The sequence below is a fragment of the Vulpes lagopus genome, chromosome 7, assembly GCF_018345385.1.
Source record: "Vulpes lagopus strain Blue_001 chromosome 7, ASM1834538v1, whole genome shotgun sequence".
Taxonomy (NCBI): Eukaryota; Metazoa; Chordata; class Mammalia; order Carnivora; family Canidae; genus Vulpes; species Vulpes lagopus.
The window spans coordinates 110604691-110629147 of record NC_054830.1 but is presented as its reverse complement, the minus strand read 5'-3'; the positions used below and the strand labels follow the sequence as shown (position 1 = coordinate 110629147).

The following is a 24457-nucleotide window of genomic DNA, read 5'->3' as shown; positions in this document are numbered from 1 at the left end:
TAAGTTTTCATCTCCTTTGGGTAACTACCAAGGAGTATGATTGCTGGATTACATGGTAAGAATATGTCCCGGTTTATAAGAAACTGTCAACCCATTCTATATGTCATATTTCTTGCCAATTAAAAAAAAAGATAATCACTAAAGGAAAAGCTTGTAAGATCCAACACAATCTCATCTGCAAGTGAACCAGCCAAGCTGCTCAGATATTATATTACACTATTATGAAACTCATGTTACAGCATCTTCAAATGTAAAGAATCATATCAGTGAGCAAAACACTTTCTTCCCAAATCCTGTTTTAATTAGAAAATTGATGGAAAATATGGAACTTCATTCTCATAACTACTTTTTAAAAATGTATTTGGGAGCCTTGAAAATACTGAATTATAAAAGAAATTGAACTCTGATATTTTTCCTCTATTTTACTGTTCTCTATTCCCTGAAAAGCCTCCAACATTGTATTTCTATAGCTCAGAATAGGATGTATTTTCCCCCTTAAAATCTGTAGGTATTCTAATTATATGTAAATCAGTTCACAGAAATAAATATCCACGGTTAAGGGATATTGAAAATGTTAAAAGCTTCTTCTCAACGTTCACTGTTTAAAAAGAAAAAAAAAATAGCCTATTTCCAGAACCCTGGTAGCTCTAAACACCATTTTCCCTTTTCATGACTGCACAGAAGACCCTTCCAGTGCAATGCTCTGTTCTCCTGGGCTGTTCTCCTCTCTGAAACACCTCAAGTGGGGATCACAGTTTGAATCTGATTTTGAAGCAATTCCATGCTAATCTCCCTTCCTTAACAGTGAAAACTTTTTTCCCTTTTATTCAGAATCAAAACACACCACTGAACAAAGAAACTGAACAGAATTTAAGAAAGTTGTTTCCACTCTGAAAAGCATTTCTTTCGTGCTGTCCTTTCCTTGCTGAAAACATGGCTACAGTTGTATGTTTAAAAAAAAAAAAAAAAAAAAACATTATTTCCCTGGTATCTGAATTCTGATCTGTTATAATCCCCTGGCCATAAAGAAGCTCTGATGATTCTCAAATTCCTATCTCTACTCCTGTGTTCTCAGCTCACAGAGCCAAATGCCTATTTGGCATCTGCACTTGGTTGTCTCCTAGGCATTGCAAACTGAGCATGTCCACAACCTAATTCCTGATGGGCTGCAGACCTGCTCTGCCCCAACTCCTCTGTCCCAACAAAGGGCAGCTCTGTGCTTCTGGTTTCTCAAGGCAAAGCTGTGGCCACTCCCTTGATTCTGCTCTTTCTCTTACATTCCACTTCTAACCTATCAGCTAAGCTCTGTTGGCCTCACCTTCATAATATGTCCAGAAATGTAACCTTCTGTTACCCCTTCCACCATTATTACCCTAGTCCAAGCTACCACCATCACCTGCCTAAAGTTTTCAACTTGATCTTTGTCAAAAAGGAGAAGAAGCGATACCTACCTAAATTTTTGTGATGGTCTTCTTCCAAGTCTGACCTTGTCCTCGTATAGTCTCATTTTAACACCACAGACTGAATGGTCCTATTAAAACAAAGAGGATCATGCCTCTTAAATGCTCTAAATCCCCTATGTCTTCCCATATCACCCAGCCTCAAAGCAAAGTCCTTAAAATGGCCCATAAAACTCTCTTCAACCTCATCCCCTACCATTCTCCCTCACTAGGCTCTAGCTAAATGAGTTTGCTCCTCAGGTACACCAGGCCTGTTTCCACCCCAGGACCTTTGCACTGGCTATCCCTCTGCTTGGAGTGCTCTTGCCCAGACATCTTCAAGGCTCTCTCAACTCACAAAGTCTCTGCTCCAACATCATCCTAACTACTTATAGGCCTAACATCCTCACTCCTAGCCCTTATCCTTTCTCTGCTGTGTCTTTCCCTATATTACTCATCATCATCTGACATACTTCACATTGAACTTGTTTCGTATCTTTTTTTTCTACTAGAATATAAACCCAAAGGGAGGGGCAGAGATCTTTTATCTGTTTTGCTCACTGCTATGTCCACTCACTTGAAATGGTGCCAGTCACACAGTAGATATTTAATAAATATATGCTGAATGAACAAAATTCTATTCAGTTGTGAATCATGATGCCCAGATTAATTAGTGACTCATTTCACAGTCCATGCCTGACATCTCTTCTTACTTTTATATTTGTGGTGAGTGAACCAATAACTGGCCAAGAGGTTCCTTGTGCCAGCACTACCCAAACTTGTCTTAACTCAATTGACCTAACATTAAGGAAGATTTTCAACATCTAAATGTATTTATGGGCTGTGTGCTACATACTGGAATTTACTCCTGAGCTGGGCTCACGTACCTGGGTCAGCCACTGCAGGCACCTTTATGGACTGGGGTGGGGGTCAGCACAAGCCTATCACACCAGGGACAGAGGTATTCCCTGGAAGGCCACTCATCCTGTAGGAACATGAGGCTATAAGAGTCAGTGGGTAACAGGGTGCCTGGGTGGCTCAGTCAGTTGAGCATCTGCCTTTGGCTCGGGTCATGATCTCAGTTCCTGGGATTGAGCCCCACATACCACCTGCTCAGTGGGAAGCCTGCTTCTTCCTCTCCCTTTGCCACTCCGCCTGCTTGTGTTCTTGCTCTCTCTCTCAAAATCTTTAAAAACAAAACAAAAAAGAATCAGAGGATAGGAGTGATTCCGAATAGAGGCATGTAGATACCATAGAAATCAGACCTTCTCCAATTCTTTTGCCTGACCAGGAGAGGGTTGTAATAAAAATGTAGATTTGCTTCATTAATGGCTGGCATACGAGTACCTGCAGACAAATGTATAAAGGAGACAGAAGTGACTTCTCTCCTCTGCCACAGATGCCACGTAGCTTTGTCTCCTTCAGGCTCGGCCAGCTGCTGGCATGAGCTAATCTGGAAGCCCAAGAGGTACATCCAGGGACCTGCCAAAACAAGCAGGAAAGGCCAAAAACCTGAGTGGCCAGTGGCGTGCAAGACCTTCTGACATTTGGGTTTTGCTAACATGACCTTATGAGTAGCTAAAGACTGGCTGGGCCTGGGGATACTTGGGCCCTTCTTCAGTGACATCCCTAGCTCTGACTGAGTACTATATGCTCTGCCTTGTGGCAACCTCAGCTGGAAAGGAGGCTGTGACTCTTGGGGGGTGGTGTCAGCTGACATTAAGACAAATGAGCAGGAGCCTACTGGGCATGCTGCTCTTAGGCAAGTCCCCCCAAATTCTAAGATGTAATGAAATCTAACTAAATATGTCACAAACAGAAAGGGCAAGAACTGCTTCTAAGACTCATTCACTGATAAAATGACATCTAGAAAGAAAATGAATCAGATGAAAAGCAAAAGGCAAATTATGACATTAAAAATTCATTTCCATTTAACAAATTTGCTATTAGCATCACAATTCAGGATATTTTAATAATTAGAGCCTCATATAGGTGGCATAATTGGATGCCTCACTGATAGGAGTTAAGCAGCACCAGAAAAATTCCTTTTTCAAAATTGCTTCTTCAACAGCCTAAGCTCACTCACTAGAGCTGGACACCATTGACCCTTCCCTGGTTCCTCTTCTAAATACACATTCCTGGGGAAGAGGGTGAGCCACTGAGGCCCAGGTCTTCCTGGCAAGTGGGTGGGGCAAAAGAAGGCCCCAAATCAGAGACTGAGTGTGGGGAGTGAGGCTCTAGGCAGCTTCCCTGCTCACAAGAGTCTCATCCTCCTTGTGAAGAAGAGGGCTTCTTCACAGCCTGCCCTGTTTCCACTGAAAGCCAAAGTGCTCAAGAGGACTATGTTTTTGTGATTTCACAGGCCGGATGGCAGAAAGGTGTGACAGTCCTGCCATGGTCTGGCGTGAGGAACAGCTGGAGTGTGTCCTGTCCTCTGAGCAGCTCTGCCTGACAGCACTGGCCTGGGGCCTCCCTTGAGCCGGGTTCCTACAGAGCCTCTGGAAGATGTGAAGGATCTTGTTATTATGTTATCCCAAATACCCACCCTCACACTTTGACACCGAGGCATGTCCAGAAGAAAGAATCCCCAGATGAAGCAATAATTCTGAGGATCTGATTCCACTAGCCTGTCTCCAGGAAAACACAGGTATTCCCAGGACTAAAGTCCTACCCATTCCATGCTCCAGGCTGATCTCCCTACTACACGCAGAAGGACTCTGAGGCTAGGCTGAGCTTCTCTGCTCTCAGCTAAGAGTCAGCAAAAGCTTCTCATTGACCTCCAGATAAAGGGATACTTCTGGACCTGGTATTTCTAGTTGTACAAGACCTGGGACCAGCCCATTCTTAGGCCTCCTCCCAACTGCTGCCCATGAGCTACACACACAGCTCCTGAGATGCCCGGTTATGGAATAAGGATCTATATGCACTCCTTGGCCAGGCACCCTTTCTCCATCTCAGGTCCCTTGTCACTGGAGCTACAGCTTAAATACTGCTCCCAAAGGACGGAATGCAAATAGAAGAAAAAGGGGATGGGGATAAAGTTGGTTAAAAAGCAGCAAAGATTGATATTTACTCAGATTTGGCTGTTTTTCTTTATAAAACACTCCTCATATCATTGCAAGCTTTGGGTTACTTTCCAGAGTTCAGAAAGAGTTAATTTTGACAATTTGTACCCATGTTCTCATTGATTTTATGGAGAAATAAATCTCCAGAAGTCCTTGTCAAGAAGTACTCTTGCCAGTGAATTGATTTTTGACAAAAGTATGAAGGCAATACGTTGGGTGAGGAGTAGTCTGTCCACAAATAGGCTGGAACAATTGGATATCCACATGTAATTATTCAGCCAATAAAAAAAAAATAAAACTTCGGTCCATATTTTGCACCATACAAAAAATCTTTAAGCCAAGTAGATCACAGATCCATAAATGTTAAACCTAAAGCTGTAAAACTTCTAGTGGAAAACGTGGCACAAAATTTCCATGATCTTGAGTAAAGATCATAAAAATACAATGGTAAAAATATGATCCTTAAAAGAATCAATTAACATATTGGGCACCATCAAAAGTAAGAGCTTCTGTTCTTCTAAAACCCTGTTAAAAGAATCAAAAGACAAGCCACAGACTGGGAGAAAACATGTGCAAATCATATATTTGATAAAGAACTCATATCCACAATATAACAAATAATTCTCAGTACAAACTCTTCAACAATTCCACTTAAAAATGGGCAAAAAAATGACCAGACATTTTCTGGAAGAAGACACATGGATGGCAATTAAGTGTTTGAAAAAAATATTCAACCATTTTTAGTCATTAAGGAACTACAAACCCAAACCACCATGAGATACATTACATACCCACAGAATGCCTAAAATTTACAAGACTGCCATACTGAGTGTCAGAGAGGATGGACAGCCACTGGATCTCTTCGGCTACAGTTAGGAATGTTAAATTATACAGCTACTTTGGAAAACAGTTTAGAAGTTTCTTAAAAATTTAACTATATACCTATCGTGTGTCCCAGCTACTCCACGCCCAGGTATTTAACCAGGAGAAATAAAAAGGCTGTACATAAATGTTCACTGCAGCTTTATAGGTAATGGCCCCAAACCAGATCTAACCAGAATATTTGTCAATAGATGAGTGGATGAACAAATGTCGCTATATCTATACAACAGACTACTACTCAGCAATAAAAAGGAATAAAGTACTGGTAAATGCAGCAATGGGGATGATCTCAAAATAAATATACTAAGCAAAAGAATCTAAACAAAACAAAAAGCTATGCAAACTGTATGATTCCATTTATATGAAAGTCTAGAAAAGGCAACCACATTCTATTTGCTCAATACGAACTAACCTCCAGTGGCTGAGAGCAGGAGGTACTTGCACAGGATGGGGCAGGGGTGAGGGGTCAGGGAGAGAGAAGTGATACAAAAGGCCCCCAAAATGTTCTGGGGTATGATGCCTACATTCATTATCTTGACCGTGGGAATGATGCCACAGGTATACACATATGTCAAAACTTAGATTTTTAAAGATGTACACTTTATTGTATGTCAAGTATTCCCAACAAAGCTGTGAAAAATAATGAAGCTTGAGGCCGTTGTTCAAATTGGTATGCAGCTATAAGATCTCTTGTTACGACCATGAAAGAATAAGCGCGCTTCCCAGTAGAATTGTCCAGATGAACAAATGGGCTTTAGAAAGCTTAAAGGCAAGATCCTACAGAAACCTAATCTCAACGTAGCAGTAACTCTAGAGAGAGAGAGGCATACAGTGAAATAATTGTGAGTGTGGCTTCCGAGTGTGAAGGAAGCTATCATAAAATATATAGAAACTCCATGATGTTGTTAACATGAGTTGTACCGTAAAGTGCTGCCAGCCTGGGCCAAAAAGAAGCAAGGCTCTTCTGAATGCAAAAAGGCTTCTGGTTCCCTGACCTTCTATGGCAAGGAGACATGCTGAGAAAACTCCTCTGGAACCAACAGAGACCATTTCTTCCCAAGTAACCGTGGAATGCAAGGTTTCTTTCTTGCAAAGAAAGCAAGCCTCAGAACACAGTGCCCAGGGCCCAGATGGTAGAGCCTAGAGCTGTGGGAAACAATGAACTCAGGCAGCATTGCCACAGAGCAGCACCATGGTCTAATCCAGGAACACTCCCTGCCCCAGAGTGGGGACCCTGGGTGACATTTCTACCCAGGATTTTAGAACTCTTGCAGACTAGTGGCTAGTCTGTTTCCAATGGGACTATTCCTGGCTATTGTGTCATCATGCTTTGCTGTCCCTGTTTCATCAGCTTACGTTAGGTACATGGGAGACAGATCACTTGTCTTTTTTGTTCATTAGGTCTCCAGATCAAAAGTGTGACCTCTGAGTTTTATGTAGATTACCAGATCCTGGATTTTGAGCATTATGACATACCTGGATAACACAGGGAATGAGTATATTTTGCGTGTAAAAGGGATGTGAATAATTGTGCCCAGAGGGAAGACTGTGGTGGATTGATTACATAAATGGCCCCAATTCTATCCAAAAAGCTTTTTAGCGTGGCTTTTTAGTGTGGCTTCATAGCTCTACCATCAAGATGAAGACTATCTCCAGACCCTTTCCATCTAGACTGACTTTGTGAACTTTTTTTTGCCAACTGACAGGATGTAGAAGACTTGATGGTGTGCTGATTCCAAGCCTTGACTTCAAGACTCCTTCTATTCTTTTTCTCTCTTCCATGGTTGCCTGACTGCACCATGAGAAGAAACCTGAGCTAGCCTGCTAAGGAGTAAAGGCGTCGTGAAAGACAACAGACAGGCAGACAACCTCCAGAAACAGTCACTGGGATGACCTAGAGTCAGTCACAGGAAATGGAGAAAGCCCAGCTCAGACGAGAAAAACTGTCCAGATGAACCCTAAGTAAGTACTTGCTTAAGCCACCACTGTTTGTACACAGTACTAGCTAACTGATACACATGCATCAATCTTTTAAATCCTCACAACCAAAGAGATGATTGCTGCTAGGACTATCTTGGATAGTACTGAAACACAGATAAAACTAAGGTTGAGAACAAGTTTCATGACTATCTGAGGCCATACAGATATTGCAAGTGGCTTTTTAACCATCAGAGCTCTGGGCTAATGTCCCCGTTCTCCTTTCAGGCACTTAGTGGGACTGCAGTCTTGAGACCTGATTTGGACAGTAAAACTCAGTTGGAAGCAATGTGTGTCACTTCCAGGAGAAAGACCATCAAAGAAATGCATGATTGGCTACCTTCTCTCCTTCTTGCTTAGTACCCAATAATGCACCGAGGGGAGAATGGCCTGTCAGTCAAGGTCCTGTGACCTGGAGGACAGCCCCAAGCCAGACACAATGGACATTCCACAAGATGATGAAATAAACCTTTTCTGGGAGTCAGCCACTGAGATTTGGGATTATTGCCACAGTGTAGCCTAGCCCAACCTGACCCAATTAAACCTCGTATCTGGGTAACCCCAAAGCCCATGCTCTCATTCATGAATGAGTGGGTGAATAAATGATTTTTGTCCAAAGGACAAGACCGACAGTGCTAAATGAAATAGAAAAGGGAGAGAAAAAGATGAAAGACAACAAATCGATGCAATTTAGTCAGCAGAGGTCAGAGGAACAAATCTCCCATCCAGATTTCAAAGAGAAGGCAAAGCACCTAGGGAGGCACGTGGAGTTGAGGTTCCTCCTACCGCAGCCCTCCAGAGCTGTGGGGTAGAGCTGAGGGGAGAACTGGCTTCTGCCTTCCATCTGCAGGAAGAGCCAGCTGGGAGAAGCAGCTCACAGCAGGCCCTACAGGCCTCACCATGAGCTCAGGTGTGGCACCTCCAGCCCATCTGTCTGTGCTTCAGGAGCCCTAGCAAGGCACCCAGGCAGCAGAGCAGCACCGGATCACTGGGGCCATCGGGGTCCCCCCGTCCATGGTAGGGGTGTCTCCTCGCAGCTCAGCCACCCTGGCAGCTGCTCACAGCTGGATCTTCCTCCTCTAGAATTAGGATAGCTGCCTGGCCTTCCAGCCACTGGAGCCCCTCCAACTCAAAAGTCATGAAGAAATCCTGATGAACCAACTCAGGTCCTTAACTTGACATCTCACAACATCCAACAGCAACTGGGAATTCAAAATTCAATGCATCGACCCCCACTCAGAATTCTCCAATTTAAGTGACTTTTCCAGATACCAAACTTTATTTAATTCCATGCAAATCAACAAATGCTTATCTGGGGCCTATTAATGTGCACAAAGCTATGGCCAGGACATAAATAAAACATCCTCTCTGCCTCTAGGGACTCGCAATCTAGTGAGAGAGGAAGATATAAGTAAAAGGGGCCATAATTCAAGGCCAAGTTTGATAAGGGCTGGAATGGAGGGACAAAAGCAATAAGAAAACAGGGCAGGCAAGATTCAAACTCCCAAGTTCCTCTCAGAGCCAGAACTTTCTTGTTCGTGTGTGCTCTTGCTATCATTTTTCTACAATGCAATTCTTATTGTTTTCTCAGTAACAGTCTTGGGAACATAAGAGAACTTTTATAATCACTGTCACGATAATTACAGTGCAAGACAGGGATACAGCAACAAGAGGCCCCACCAGGGCAAGGTGGTACCTGCCCCAAAGCCCCGGGGGCTATGCCGTGCGGGCCTTCCGTCCCCCTGTGTGAGTCAAAGGTGTCCGTGGCCTGCTTCTTCCCACCTGCTGCCTCTGTCACACACGGTGCCTCCTTACTCAGGTCCTGCCTGGGCGCGGAGCGCACGCAGTATCTGCACAAGGATACTTTGCCCCTCCCTGGGACAGTCACCCTCGCACACTTCAAAGCTTCCAGCCGTCTTCTCCACCATGGAGGTCACTGCAATTCTGGCCTCCAGATAAAAGGGGGCTGTAGTACTATCATTTTACCTACTACTGGCAACCAAGAGGGTGCACCCCTCACACAGAGTAAGCAGCTGAGGAAAATGGCCCCCACATGCTGTAATAACTAAGGAAAGCAGGAATTTATTAGTTCAGACCCCATGAAGACAAGAGAAATCTTGACACATCACCTGGAGAAGGAAGCAGAAAAGACCAAGGAGCGTCATCTGTGTGCGTGTGAGTTAATAAAAACCAGAAAGGGGGACGCCTGGGTGGCTCAGTCGGTTTAGCACCTGCCTGTAGCTCAGATCATGATCCCAGGGTCCTGGGATTGAGCCCTGCATCGGGCTCCCTGCTCAGCAGTGTGCCCTCATCTTCCCCTCCTCCCTGCTCGTGCTCTGTCTCGCTAGTTGGATCACTATCTCTGTCTCTCTCAAATAAGTAAACAAATATTTTTAAAACAAACAAACCAGCTAACGAAGTAGATATGAAATAACACAGGCCTTTCTCCTTAAGCTGCCTGGAGATAGAGATGATACACACCAAAATGCCCAGCCCAGCACACAGTAGGTGCTCAGCAAACTCAGACTGGATATAATTAGAGCAGTCACAGGAGCTGCATGGTAAAGAGAAGGGGACGCTCTCATAGGCATCAGAGTAGAAAATTGAATATTCTTCTTGACATAAGCTTGTGGATTTTTCATTATAATCACATATTCATTAATTTAGTCAAGAAATCTCTTCAATACACGTTTATTGAGCCCCTGGAATGTTTTGGGCACGAGTCTAGGTGCTGGGCTCCTCCTGTATTCTACTGGCGACACAGCCAATGAGCCAGCAAACTTAAACATGAGACTGTGGTTTCTTCTGAGAAAAAAAAAACAAAAACAAAAACGGGGGGGAGTGGGTTCGATTGGGACTGGGGTGGGGGCAGTCCAGGAGGGCCTCTCAGAGCAATGACATTGAAGCAGAGACCTGAATGATTAGTAGGTTCTTTGCATGAGTTCTAAAGGGAAGGCATTAGGGCAGAAGGAACAGCTCACATGAAGCCTCTAATGGGAGAAAGCTCAGAATGAAAAGGGAAACGTGAAATACTTTAGAATGGAGGAAGTATGCTTTTAAACTGATGCCTGCCCCAAAGTGTTATTTGTGCCAGCATCTCACAATTGCTATGTGAAGGACTGAATACAAGCCACCCATTGTAAAGCCACATGTTCACTGCAACCCAGGTGGTGGTGACACTGTGTGGGTGGGACAACCTGAGCCTCCTGCTCATGCTTGACCTCAGGAAAGTCACTCACCTCTGTCCCACGTTTCTCTCTAAAGAAGGCCAGTGCCACTGCCCCACTGGAGTGTTGCTGAGGATCACAGGAGGGGATTTGCTGTGTCAATGTTAGAGCTGGTTGCTGTGCACAATGCCTAGCACTGTGCAGAGCTCGGTGACAGGAAGGAGAGGGTCACAGGTACCTCCTTTACTGGGCCAAGAGCAAACCCTTTGCCAAATCTATCCCCAGGATTTGACCCCCAGAGGCTGGTTTGCAAAATAAGCCCATAACCCTCACTCTTAATTGGCTGGGCCTGAGAATGCATAAAAAGGAGAAATACAGGAGGCCCCTGGATGGCTCAGTGGTTGAGTGTCTGCTTTTGGCTCAAGGGGTCCTGGAATGAAGTCCTACGTGGGCTCCCCACGGGAAGCCTGCTTCTCCCTCTGCCTATGTCTCCGTCTCTCTGTGTCTCTCATGAATAAATAAATGAAATCTCTTTTTTTTTTTAAAGAAATACAGAAAAATTGAAGGGGGGCCAGTCGGTGAAAAGAGACTCCTTATCTCACTGAGCAGATCTCAGGGAGTATCTCAAGTGACTGCAGAGGGGCAGGCGGAGCGCCACCCTCACTCCCGACAGCCTCTATGATAGGGAGCCCTGCTGTCTGGCCTCAAGGTCTGGCAGGACCACAGAGTCAGGCTCAGGGAGTCTGATCAGCCCTGGGACCAGCTGGGATACTCCTGAGCCCTGCCCACAGTGTCTTCCCCATCCAGACACAACTCCTCCCAGCCCCAGATTTCATGCCTAGGCCTCAGTGGAGTGGGGGGGGGGGGTCCTCAAATGTATGAATGGATTAATCAGAATGTTTAATTTCTACTTGTCCACAGGATATGAGGCATTTAGAGACCACAGCAAAATATAATAGTGGGGGAGGGTATTAGAATCTGCTCATCATATTTGTTTTCCAAGAAATATCTTATCCTAAGGATTTCTAAAAAATATTCTAATGCTGAAATTAGTATGAAAAAATGAGGTTTACATTTTTTTTTTCACTATCTTATAACCCTGTGGACTAACATTCCCTCTGGGATTTTTCTGGTTACTCTTCAATCACTTTCAGACAGATAGAAAAACCTTGTAACAATACCTTTTGTTAAAAACACTTTAAATTGCATGTATTCTTAGCTCTCTGAAAGTAATCCTGCTTTTAACAGGACTTTTTTATTAATTAGTTTCTCCTTTCAAGATTCCCAGCTCTTCAAAAATGCTTTGAAATGTAACTGTTCTCCTCAAATTTTTCCTTTTCTTAGAAAAGCCTTCTCCTCAGCCTCCGAAAGAGTTGGATAATAAGCAATTTAGAGCCTAACAGCAAAAAACATTAGTATTAATACTGCCAATTTTCTATTACATGAAGATGCAAGAACACCATGAGGTTTGGATTTTGACTAAATCTACAGGCTCAGATGTTTAAAAGACAGATTGTTCTTTTGGGCTGCTCCAGATAAAACTGAGTCAAGTGTGTGTCAACCCGAAAATTAAATTGTGAATATTGCCATAATGGGAATTTCTTATACTGGCAAGTCGGTCCATTATCAGAAACTGGAAGGGGGAAAGAATATCTATCTATCCCTTGACTTCTCCCATCTAATTCTGTATTCTGTTTAGACTTCTGATGTTAATAGTTTAAATTACTCTGAGTACTTTTCCGCCATGAGGGCTTTAGTCCTGCTTTCAAACATCTATAGATATAATGATGTGCTTTCCCAAATGCCATGAGAAGTTTTATGAACTCTTTTAAAACCCTTCCCTGGAGAAGGTGCATTTCATAGAGGAAAATGTCATGTTTCATTAGTACATTCTTGCTCACACAAATTTAGTCTTCAGGAAAGATAGTGCTTGTAAAACTAAAACCAAAATTGACAAATTGTGCCTCTGTTTAAAAGCTGAAATCCTCAAATAGAGAATCATTCTCACACACGTCAGCCTGAATCTATAAAACATTTACTTTGCCCTCAAATAAAAATTCTTCTGCTAAGACTCTTTTGCAGGGAGGCAAATCTAGAGACCTACGTCCTGAGTCTTAGAGGTCACTGAGCTGAAGTCCTTGGGATCTGAGCAGCTTTATTTACAACTTGACCCCTGCACAGACATGGATAGGGAATTAGGAACACTTTCCACCCTAGCTGCCCACATGCCTGCATATTAATGATATCTACCCTTTGTGCTATGTGTGGCCCTCAGAGGGAGTGGCCCATCTAGAAACCAGAGAGGTCTAGTGTGGAAAGACCAGTACCTAAAGAGTGAGGTGGATCCCCACCCACTGGAGACACCAACCACAGGCTTGTGAAAAGCATCCTCCCAGTGAACAAAGTAAAGCTTCATAATTAGAGGTTTACACCCTTCATTTCTGATCCTGGGGAAATATACTCTTTGGGCCAGAGCAGCCTGGGTAGTAAACACAAATAAGGAAGAGCCTAGCAGAACATTAAGACCTACAACGCTGGACTCAAAAGACAACTGAAATCCTGAATCTGCCCCTTAATAGCTCAGTGCATCCAGTCAAGTTACTTACTCATGATGAGTTTTCATATCCTCAAAGGGTTATTGTAAGGAGTGAAGAAGATGTTGTGTTTCTTCATTTATTTCTTCAACAAATAACTACCAAAAACCTATGCCGGGCCAGGGACAATTCTAGATGCTGGGAAGACAGCAGTGAACAAAGAAAAAAGTCCTGACTCTCATAGGGCTCATGTTCTAAGGCAAGGAGATATTTTATTGCAATACACAAATGACTGTAGATTATGTCGGGTGGGGAGAGATACAAGAAAGAAACCTTTTTAAAGGATCCCCCTGCTGTCGTGTTGAGAGCAAACTCTACGCAGGCAAAGGTGGGAGACCAGTTCAAGGGCTGTTGCAATAAATGATTCAAACAAAAGAAATGATGCCTTGTGGGGGTGAAGGGTGGCAGCAGAGCACTAAGAACTAGTCGGACTCTGGATTTATTTTGAAGATGAAGAGAATAGTACTTGCTGAGGGCTTGGAGGTAGAGGATAAGAAAGAAAGCAAGGATAATCCCAAGATTATAGATCTGAGTGCTACTGTATGAGCGTCCCCACCGGTAACTGGGGGAGGGGCAGGGCTCTGCATCAGCATCGGGGTGGGGGGCGGTGGTCGTCCAGGGATGCTCAAGAGCCCAGTTTTGGGCATGTTCATTTTGAAAAGTCTATCTGAAATTTGAGGGGAGCTCTTTGTTTTGTTTTGATTTGAGAAAGAGAGAGCTCGAGCGGAGGCGGAAGAGAGGGAGAGGGAGAAGCAGACTCCCTGCTGAGCAGAGAGCCCCATGCGGGGCTTGATCTCGGGATTCTGGGATCATGACCTGAGATGAAGACAGATGCTTAACTGATTGAGCCACCCAGGTGCCCCAAGGGGAGCTGTGGGGGTAGAGGTTGTATACATCTCTAGGCTTGGATTTCAGGGTGAGAAGGCAGGGCTGGAGATATAAATTTGGGAATCGTCACTGTATATAAGGTATTTAAAGTGCTGAGACTAGATGAGATCACCCAGGGATGGAGTGTAGATATGGAAGAAAAGAGAACCAGGGACTAAGGCTTGCATGAGTCAATATTCGGAGGCTGGTGAAAATAGAAGGAGCCAGCAAAAGAGACCATGAAGAAGTAGCAGGGTGGGATCAGGTTAGAGGGAAAAGGTGGAAAACAAAAAGTTACGGCATTTGCTAAGACAATGGCCAGAAAGGCCAGGATCCTGACTTACAGGCTGCAGTGTATACTTTGGATCAGTAAGTAGTACAATGGCTTTGGTCCCCCCACAGCTAGGATAGATGGGTCTGGAATCAAGGGGTGGGAATGAAGTGGCTCTTCCCATTACAGTGGATAGTAGACTCACAGAATTTTTCTTTCCACCCTTGTAGATTTGACCTTTGCTGTTCAGAAGTCATGGTACTCAAGGGAAGAACGTCCATCGGGAGGCTCAATGAGAATGCCACTGAACTGGAAGGTGAGACAGGAGGCAGCTCCTTGGCCAAGGAGGCTCTCCTGGAACTGAGCTATCCTAAGAGGACTGGTGTGCTGAGATCACTGATCCTGCTTGCCAAGGGGAAACTGCATTACAACTGCATAAAAAGGCAGGAAGCATGGTCTGGAATCAGGGGATTCTTGGCAGCACTTGTTCATACTTCCATGGCCACCCCAAGTTAATGGAAAATTACTGCAACCAAAAAACATAGCACGCTTGTGGATTAAGGTCTTCAGAAATAAAGGTTTGGAATACCCATCAGTAAGGAAGCCCGACTAGATAAAAGCAAGGGAATATCAAGAAGACAGCAAGAGAGAGGAATCCTATTTATCGACTGTGGAGTTGTGACTGGTTACAGACCACTTTGCTGTTTTCTTCCCTGTTTATATGAATATATAATAATGTATATGCATACATCTATATGTATATATAATAACTAATTTCATGTTTCTTTGCTCCTCTTTCCCATATTTTATATGCAGAATTATTGGTGGTAATTAACTTTAAAATTTCATCTCTACATTGCAGATAGGTGAAATCATACCTGAATTAAAAGAACACTTAGTTTCAAGGCACTGAATACTTAGTCCAGCATGTGACTCTTGATCTTGGGGCTAGAACTTCGAGCCCTATGCTGGGTGTAAAGATTTACTTAAAAAAAATAAAAATATATTTTAAAAATAAAAGAATGATTAGCGTTGCCAGGTGTGGATACAGCAACTGTTGAGCTTTTGTATCTCTCCCTTTTGGGAAGAGAGCACCTCCGTTTGTACTGAGAACAACTACATCTTGTTAGGGGAACACACAAGTTTACAGAAGTTCACAAATGTGTATGGCAGGGTGTGTATGGATGCTGAATTACCAAAGGGGTGGACCGTGCCAGGGCCTGAGCTATGACTCTCACCCTCAAACTTCTATTCCATATCCTACTCTGTGGTGCCAGCACTTGGACCAGAGTCTAAAGGGGTCCTGTGTGACTTGGACTCCCATTAGGTTTTGCCAGTGGAGGCGCTAAGAGGAAGAAAGAAGGCAGAAGGAGGGAGTCTTGTTTCTGTCAGCCTCACCCTGGTAATGGCCTTCACGTTGGCCGTGGCTGCTGATTCCAGTATCAGGTACGCAGTGCCCCTCCTCAGACGTGTGAGCCCCAGGTTCTGTGAGAACAGAATTTATCTGTGAGACACATTTTGCCTGGCCTCCCCTCACAGCACCGTCAAACTGGCCTTCAGCAATCAGCATCCATCATTCATGATGGGTGGTGGCCTGTGTGGCCCAGGAGAAGAGAAGCAGGTACAGACACAACAGCAGGGCAGGCTCCTTGTCCTCAGACACACACAGCCCGGGAGAGGGAGAAGCTGGTGGTGGCAGGTCGGGCAGGGGTCCCTTGTTCAGAGATTCACTAGACCACTCAGCACAGAGCTGTGCTCAGAGCTAAGGTTTATCAGGACAGGACGGTCAGGATACACTGCTGGATCTCCCCCGGGGAACAGATGCAGGCCAAGTCCAGAGGAATCCTAGCTAGACTTCCTCATGTGCTCTCCCTCCCTCCAGGGCTCACAGAGCTCACTCCTCCCCCATTCAGGAAGACACGCATCCTGTGTGATGTCTGCCCTAGGAATCTCATCAAGACCAAGGTTTTTAATGGGGGCAGGTCCCACAGACTCCCCTTGTCTAGTCTGTACCAAAATTCCACACTCCCAAGAGGAACGCAGGGTTCAACGCAAACCACAGGGGGTCACTTTATCATTTAAGGAAAGTTCTGGATGTGTGTAGGAAAGTGCTGACCAGCCAAGGTCCCAGTCGCCAGCCAAGCACGAAAATCAAAAACGCAAGCTGGCCGTTCGGCCTTTCAAAGGATAGCAGGGTCAAATCTGCCGTGTTGACTCTTTGCTGCAGTGGAAGCTGTGGTCCCTAGAGCATCTGAGGGCTAGAATCTGTTCTTGAGGTGCTTCTCAGTCACCTGGGCACCTGGACTCTTGAAAAGGCCCGGAAGATGGGCCTGTCACTTGGGCAGCTGGGAGGGGACCACCTGGGCTCAAGCCCAGAGATCAAGAAAGTGGTTGGATTAGTTCCAGGCCTCACGTGGGAATCTCAGAAAGTAAACTGTGAGAGTGTCTGCAGGAAGGCCCCTGGGTCGGTTGCCTATTTGCAGAACAGGTGTCTGCTCAGGTCCCTGGTGAGTGGGAGCTATTCTCTGCACCTAGGCCCCTGCCTGCCCCTTAGCCCTGCTGACCCCCTCTGGCCCCAGGTGCATCCAGACTCTAGCCCCTGTTTCCCTGGACAATAGTGACAGCCTCTCCTCTCCACCCCAGACACCCTGCCTCCCTCGCCCCCCCACCCAGTAGTTTCCTGCCTCCAGCCTCCCAAGGGTCTGCCGCAAGATGACCAAAGCTAAGTAGGATACATGTATAGTCATGGAAACGACTCAAAAGAACTCAGAAAAAAGTCAAAAGGGTGAAATGAGCTGGGATGTCAGAATAACAGGTCAGTGTCCTCTTTTATTTTGATTCCATTAATTGTAAGTTTGATCATTTCCAAAAACCTTTACCAGCTCTCCAAAATCTTCATAGTAAATCCCAGAATGCATTCCATGAAATGCCACATTCTTTTCATGCCTTCTTATCCATTCATTCACTAATTCATTCGCTCACATTTTCATTCATTTATTCAACATTGCACCTGCTCTGAGGCCTTGTGTGGGATCCTGGATAGCACACCATCCTCTCCCAGCCCCCACCCAGGAAACAAGGTTTACCACCAGGTGTGTAACACCTGAGTGTGGGGGTGGGAAGAACAGCTCAAACACAGGCTCCTCCTCAAGGAGGTGGCCCTCATCCTTCCAGCCTTACCTCGTGCCACTTCCTCCAAGCAGACTTCTGTGGAAGACTCTCCACCTAGGTGAGCATGCCCTGTCCAGGGTTCCCATAACACATGGGACCACATCTTATCAGATTACCAGAGCTTTTCTCACCCAGAGTCTTACTGAGGACAAGAAACAACTGAGGATTACAGGCAAGCTTGACTCCTAGGGAGCCCTCAACACAAAACGAATGAAAACCTCTTATCAGCCCAGGGAAGAAGGCCCCATCTTCTAGGCCCTCGTCCCACCTTCTGGCTGAGAGGAAGGGTGAACCCAAAGTAACTAAGCAATCTGGTTAGAGCAGAATCAATACTGGCATCACGACAGCCACCTAGACTCACAGAATTCCAGGACCTCTGCTGATAATGTCGCATGCATTATTTCCCTTTATCCTCATAATAGCTACTATTCATCGCCTCTATTTTAAGCCGAGGAAACTAAAGCTCAATGAGGGGAATGGCTTGTTGAAGGTGACAGAGCCAGTTGTGGGGAGAGTCAGAACTGAACCCAGATCTGTGGGACTCGAGTTAGAGTGCTTCCCTGCTGGGGCTGTGGCCTCTCTCCGAAGGACTGCATGTCTGGAGAAAGCCAGGGAAGCAGAGGTGAGCTTGGCACGGATACACCCCTAATGAGTGGGACTGGCTAGCCCCCTAAAGTGATTTTCATACTCTGACAATATGCCCCTCGTGGGGTAGCACCGGTCACCCAGAGCAGGGCAGAGGCGGGAGGGCTAGGCAGCAGGCAGGTGCACCAGCACCAGCCCCCAACCTCAGCCTCCCTCTGGTTGTGTTTCTACCTGTCGAGCTGTCCAGGGAGGGCAGAGCCCAGGCAGGCCATGGCAAGTGGTCGCCCATCCCCTGCTTCCAAGAGCTACCCCTAAATGACAGAAGGCTGGGGCCAGGAATGGTAACAAAAGCCAGGCCAACCTCTGCCCCACTGGCCTATGTTGTCCAACCTCAGTGGACTAGAAGGTGCCTGTTGCAGGCTTTCCTGACTCCTGTAGCCCTAAGTCAGATGCTTCCCATCTAGAGCCACAAGGACTCAGCTACAGCCCCCACTGAGTCTGGGATCATTCCCGGAGATGTTAATACATACTAAAGCCCAATGTAAGAGTAATCTACTCTTTGAAAATCAAAGGCAAAACTGTCTGATCTCCCTGTTACTGAGGGAAGTGAAAAAAAAATCCTGATACGACAATTGTCATTGATAATGTGATATACTTGACTTGGTGTTCCTGGGGCTGATTATTACAAAATGTGATTTTTGGAAATACTGCTAATCAGAAGGAGGAATCGGCCTCCCTGAGAGAGGAGCAGGGCCAGGGGGATATTCCAGCTGCTGGTAGCCCCCGTGTTAGAAAACGATCTGTTTAACAAATGACCATGATCCCCCACAGGATAGTCTGGGTCTCTGATGGAACCAGAATTCAAGACTTGGCCTTGGGTTCCTTTGATATCGAAGAGACTGCTAGGAGCTACCTTGGCCCCGTGGAAGTCAAGGCCAGGACTGGAGCGACCCTTGACTCAGACTCTGGGGATGAGCTCAGTACACTGTGCATAAGAAATGAACTCCCAACATGGAGAAAGCGGCCATTTGCTAATGATTTCATGGCAGAGAGGGCTTAGCCCTGCTTGCAGAGGAGACAGTGGGCACATGAGACTCTATACTTTGTGGTACAGTGAAAGAACACACACACTCCTCCTGGCCTAACCACCATGCACTGCACACAAAGGCCCACCCACACCCCTCTGTCTGGGAGTGAGGGGATATGACAATTCAGCCCTTATACCGACATGACCATCATCATCGTGGACCTAAGAAACTCTCAGTGCAGTGGAAACCCTTGAGAGGCAGTGTCAGTCCAGCTACCCCATTAGCTGGCAGCCTGCCAAGTAGGAACAGAGGTCTTCACCATTCTTGCTTCCAACTCCCCTCGTCTGGCCCTGATCACAGCACCCATCACACTGCATTGTCACTGACTATTTTGCTCTGAGGGCAGGGACTGCCTCACATTAATAGCAAAAAAAAAAAAAAAGGAATAAGCCCAAGTACAACCCGATGGGTATGCAAAGTCCTCACATAGTGGACACTGGTGCTGGCAATGTGTACATCCACCTACCAAAGGAAAGCCTTTATAGCTAACTGTGCTGCCCTGTTCTAGGCACCTGGGTGATGAGAAGTCACAGCTGGCTGCCCCAGGGACAGAGCTCCTGAGAACAACACATCTACAGCACCACTAGTCACCTTAGCCACGTGACAGGAGCCCTGGGCTTCGTGCCCCGCCAAGAAGCACTGTGTCCTGACTGGCCATGGCTGCCCTATAGCCTGCAACAGCTGGCACCTACAGCCCAGCCCAGGAAACATAAGCTAATGGCGGTGGCCTCCTGCAGAATGAGAACAGGGGGATGCAGAGTCCAAGGTTTAACCCAAAGCACTGGTGCTCTGGTGGAGAGACTGGGTGACAGCCTCCCTTCCCTACCAAGCATGTATTAATGCTGAGGCCACCAACAATTCCACCCAAAAGGCTAGTGTCAAGGTATCCTTTGAAGAAATGTTTGTTTAGCCTTTGGGATATGGTTGAAGTCTTTGCACATCACAGAGAAGCAGAAAAAAAGAGATTTGACACGGTCCATACTTCCCAAGTATTTCCTAGGCGTGTCTACTGAGGGTGGTTGGAAGCGCCGGATACAGAAACGTAGCAAGGTTTGCATATCTTGAGACCAGGCACGGGAAAACCCTAATGAGGAAAGATGAATGTTATGTTTGTTATGCAGGGAGGGCACCAGCGGACAGTTACATCTGCCATCCTCTAAATTAGAGCTATTTGTTCTCATAGAATTAATTGCAGGAATAAATAAAATTTATCTTCGGTATTTGGCATGTGATCTCAAAAATTAGAATTCACTAGCTCACATTTTCGAAAGCTCACATATAAATATAGACAAACGGATGTTTTAATGCAAATTTAATATACAGTAGTTAAATTAATGATTTTTCTCAGTTCATTTTTAATTGGGAACAAAACCTCACAGCCACACCATATAAATCACACTTGCCCAGTGTGTTTGCGTGACAGAGGAGTCCGCACGTTCACGGCCCATGTATCAAGATCCGATTTGCTTAAAATAAATGGCTCCTGCCTCCAGCTCCAAAGGCAGCATCCTGTTAATGCATATTCATAACTAGGCATTTCTCTCCTTTTTTTTTTCCCTCCTCTTTCGTGTTTTATACTTTCTGGATTGAAAACATAACCAAGGACGTGTGTTCCCAAGGGCCACCTGGGTCAGGAATGCTGCGTTCCAATTGGATTAAAACGTGACAAAGCATCTTCCAGTGCCCTGAAAGCAGACAGCAACGGGGTAGCGCCTACTTGAGGACTTGACTCGGGCTGCTGAATTCCAGGGTGGGAGCCCTCCCCACTGGGCAGGGTGGCGGGTGCGCACAAGGAGATGGTGAAGGACGGCACCCAGGCCATGGGCTCCCCTAATTGCTCCCGCACAGAGCTCATCTTGCCTCATCCGCGGTGATTGCCTCTTGATTTCATGCTGGATGGCTATACTGCTACCAGGAGCCTCTTGGTGAGTTTGTGGACCATACCAAAAAGGCATTTTTATCACCGGTTTAATGCCCCATGGCTGACAGGGAACAGGCGCGCGCGAGAAGTGATGCTACGGCTCGGGCATTAAAGGGATCATTAAGCTCCGCGTTAGGGAAAGGTCTTGTTTTCAGCTACATGCCAAGCGCGGGGCTGAAAGTGACGGGTAAGCAAAAGGCAGTAGGAGGGGGCTCACCTTGCCTGGCCTGCTGCTGCCCTGCAGCCCCACCTCCCCACCCTCCCCGTCCACCCAGGGTGTTTGCGGAGAGGGAGCATCTCCCCAGAGCCAGGCTTTGCAGTTGCATGCCCCCGGGAAGGGACTCGACCCTCATGTCCTTCCCCAGCTCAGCCACCTCCATCCTCCTAAGCTCAGAGAGGCAACCTGGCACTGACCTTCTCCTTCACCCAGGTGGCTGCTCCAACTGAGCCTTTAAAATTCTCTCCCGCACCTACCCAGCGAAGCCTTTCATGGATGCTTGGCAGAGAGAGGTGTGCACTCTATCGAGACAATCCCTGGTTTCTCTTCTCTTTCTGCCTCTGAGTATCCAGGGACTCATCATTGAGATGGAGAGTTTGTGGAACATAAGCAGTCAGCCAAGGGACTCGAAGCATTTAAGAAATGGGAAACTGCCCTCATGGTACAATTAGCGGGTGCATGGATATCACCCACAGTGATAGCAGTCTGGAGAGATGGCTCCATGGAAGGAAGAAATCAAGCATAATTGAGGGCTGCATAATTTACGAATGACCTGGGGCAGCTGTAAATAATGAACATCCCCAAATTATTATTCATTGTTTTATTAGGCATCCTGCTTCTTCCCAAAGAGAAGCTCCAGGGATTGAGATATACTTGTGACAAGATTTAAATGGCAGCTGCATTGCTTTAGTCTACACCCGGAGGACCGGTTCCGAAGAGCCTATAAATTCTTCTCCAACAAACAGTTGGCAGCACTGAACCCTTGACCAACTGTACAGAGCCTGTCTAGCCCTAGAAAGGTCAGCCAACGGGTGCCCGCAGCAACCCACAGTTCTAATTTTCAAAGGGGCAGCAACTTCTCTGGTGGCAGGCAGGGACATAGCACCCTCTCCTGGGATGGGGGCCGCCAAGGCTTCTGGATGGCAGTATGGTCTCTTCTGCTAGAAATCTGATAACGATGACAAACCCTAACCCCTCCCCACTCAGCTCAAAGTTGGTGGGCTCTCAGTATGGTACCTCAGAAGGAATGTGGCAACGTACCCTGGAGCCAAGTTCCTTCCTGACTGAGTTTGAAAGCAGAAGCTAAAATGGCCCAAGGAATGAAACTCCTGACCAACAGCAATGGCTGCCAAGGGCCTGGCACCTGCTGTGTCTACACAGAGATGTGGAATATGGTAGATGAAATGAGATGGTGTGTACTTGGAAACGGTGAAGTGCTGTGCTATCCCAAGGGGCACTGTGAGGCCTCGCTGCTGCCCCTATATGGCAAAGCCAGGACACTCGTGCTTTCTGCACAGTCCACTCATGGGGATTATCCAAGCCCTATTAGGCATCCAAGGTGGTCAGAACTGTAAAGGAAGTCTAGAACAACTAGCCTGGTATGAGCCAGAGGATGTGGGCTCACAACCAGCCCTGCAAGAGGCAGCCGGCTACGATTCCCCGGTGATGGATGCGTGGGAAACCAGTCCCAACGGTTCTGCCAGCAGCTGCTTTTAAAAAGCCCATCCTCACTTTGTTCCAGCCATGCCCCTGAGGCTTATCAGCTCTGACATACTCCCGACTCATTTATTTTTCTTATTCTCCCCGCAATCACTTCTAGAGGGGCATAATTTCCCTGGCAAATGGCACAGTTGTCAGATCACCTGATTAAGAGGTCTGCATTTATTACTGTGAAATTGCCCAGCGCCGCATCTGTAGGGAGCCTCCCGGACAGCACTGGGGACTCTGTTTGGGGGCTTCTGTTTTCTCCTGTGATGCCAAATAAAAATCATAATTGTGACCACCCTTCACATATGCCATGATGCAGCTACCACGCCTGTGGCCCTGGAGAGTTTCGGAAAGGTCGTAGGTAGAAAGGTTAACAGCCTGGACTGCGCAGCCTGACCACCAGTGTTCACAATCTGCTCCTCTCCTCACTAACTCTGCCTCAAGCAACATTTTTCAATATCTCCTCAGTTTCCCCCATCTGGAGAATGGGGAGAAGAGAAGAACCCACCCCGGAGAGTGGCAGGCAAGATTACATGACATAATACTGTAAAACATTTAACCAGCATCTGGCACAGTAAGTGCTTTGTGTTTCCACAAATAAATGAGAACCTCCTCTGGGTGATTCAGTTGGTTCAGTGTCAGAACTGATGTTGGATGTGGCTCAGAAGCCATCCTAGTCACACAGCCTGGAGCAGTGATGTCCATTCCAGACAGAAGATGACACTTGCCCAAGTACATTCCTCGGTACTCATGCCAGACAAGATGGGCAAAAGGACTATTATTATTCCCATTTCATACACAAAGAGACTGAGGCCAGAAGGATGAGAGAAATGACTTACTCAAGATTACTTTCATTGTTATCCACTCTGACCCAGGGGCCAGGAATTGAGATGGAGGTGACTAGGGCTCTGCTCTCAGGCAGCTGTGAGGACAGATGGACAGAGTCCAGAGAAGTGACCTCAATGGAAGAAAATTTTGCAGTGGAAATGTGACCATGTCATGGGGCAGCAAGATAGGGTGGGCCACTCTGCAGGATAACGGTGGGTGATAAGAGGCCACTGAGGATCGAGGCTTGGGGGATGAGAAGTTGCCCAGGTAAAGGAATGGCACCATGAGGAGAGGCCACACCACATAGACACAGATGTAGGAAATGGTGCCATGGCCTGGAAGCTGTCCCAGGGACTGAGCCCATGGCCCAGCAGCACATTTAGGAGGACCTGATATCCATGTGTCACAACTCAAGGAGTATGGCTTCTATCCTGCAGGGAGCCAAAGACAGACTGGGGCAAAAGCAGGATGGTAAGATCTGTATAATTGCAAGATTAAGAAAAATGATTGCATAGACTAGACTGGGGCAAGAGGGCAGTGAGCCTAGAGGCTGGAAGGGAAAGTTTGACTTCTATGTATACTAGTTCGAGCAGCCTTTATTGAGCACCTATTACCTGCAAGGTGCTCTCTGTAGTGGTGAGCTGAGTCCTGAACAAAAAGCCCTGTCCTCTTGGAGTTTACATTTCAATCCAGCAAGAGATGATAAACCAGGGTAGTGGTCATTGGAGGCAGACAGGAGGGATGAAGTTAGGGAATATCCAAGGCATGCTCCCCAGGATGGTGAGTTTCCAAAACTCATTGCAAACTGGCAGGTCTTTAGAAAACCTTTCACTCCCTCTGTCTCATGAAAGAATGCCCCCAGACAGAAAATCCAGACATCTTTGAGTTGCCAAAACC

At 46.2% G+C, this 24457-nt stretch overlaps 1 protein-coding gene across 5 annotated transcripts in view; it reads right to left on the bottom strand.

Annotated features, from left to right (window-relative positions):
• Positions 1 to 24457, bottom strand: part of FSTL4 (follistatin like 4) — a 558936-nt gene that overhangs the window by 446028 nt on the left and 88451 nt on the right. For 2 of the 5 annotated variants that reach the window (XM_041764227.1, XM_041764232.1), the window contains exons 1-2: positions 2327 to 2425; positions 1452 to 1531 (exon numbers count right to left, since the gene is read on the bottom strand). The exons of the other annotated variants lie outside the window; for them this stretch is intronic. The gene's annotated coding sequence lies outside the window, so the exon portion shown is untranslated. Of the gene's footprint in view, positions 1 to 1451; positions 1532 to 2326; positions 2426 to 24457 lie in introns of those variants that run through there. 5 annotated transcript variants of the gene reach the window in all.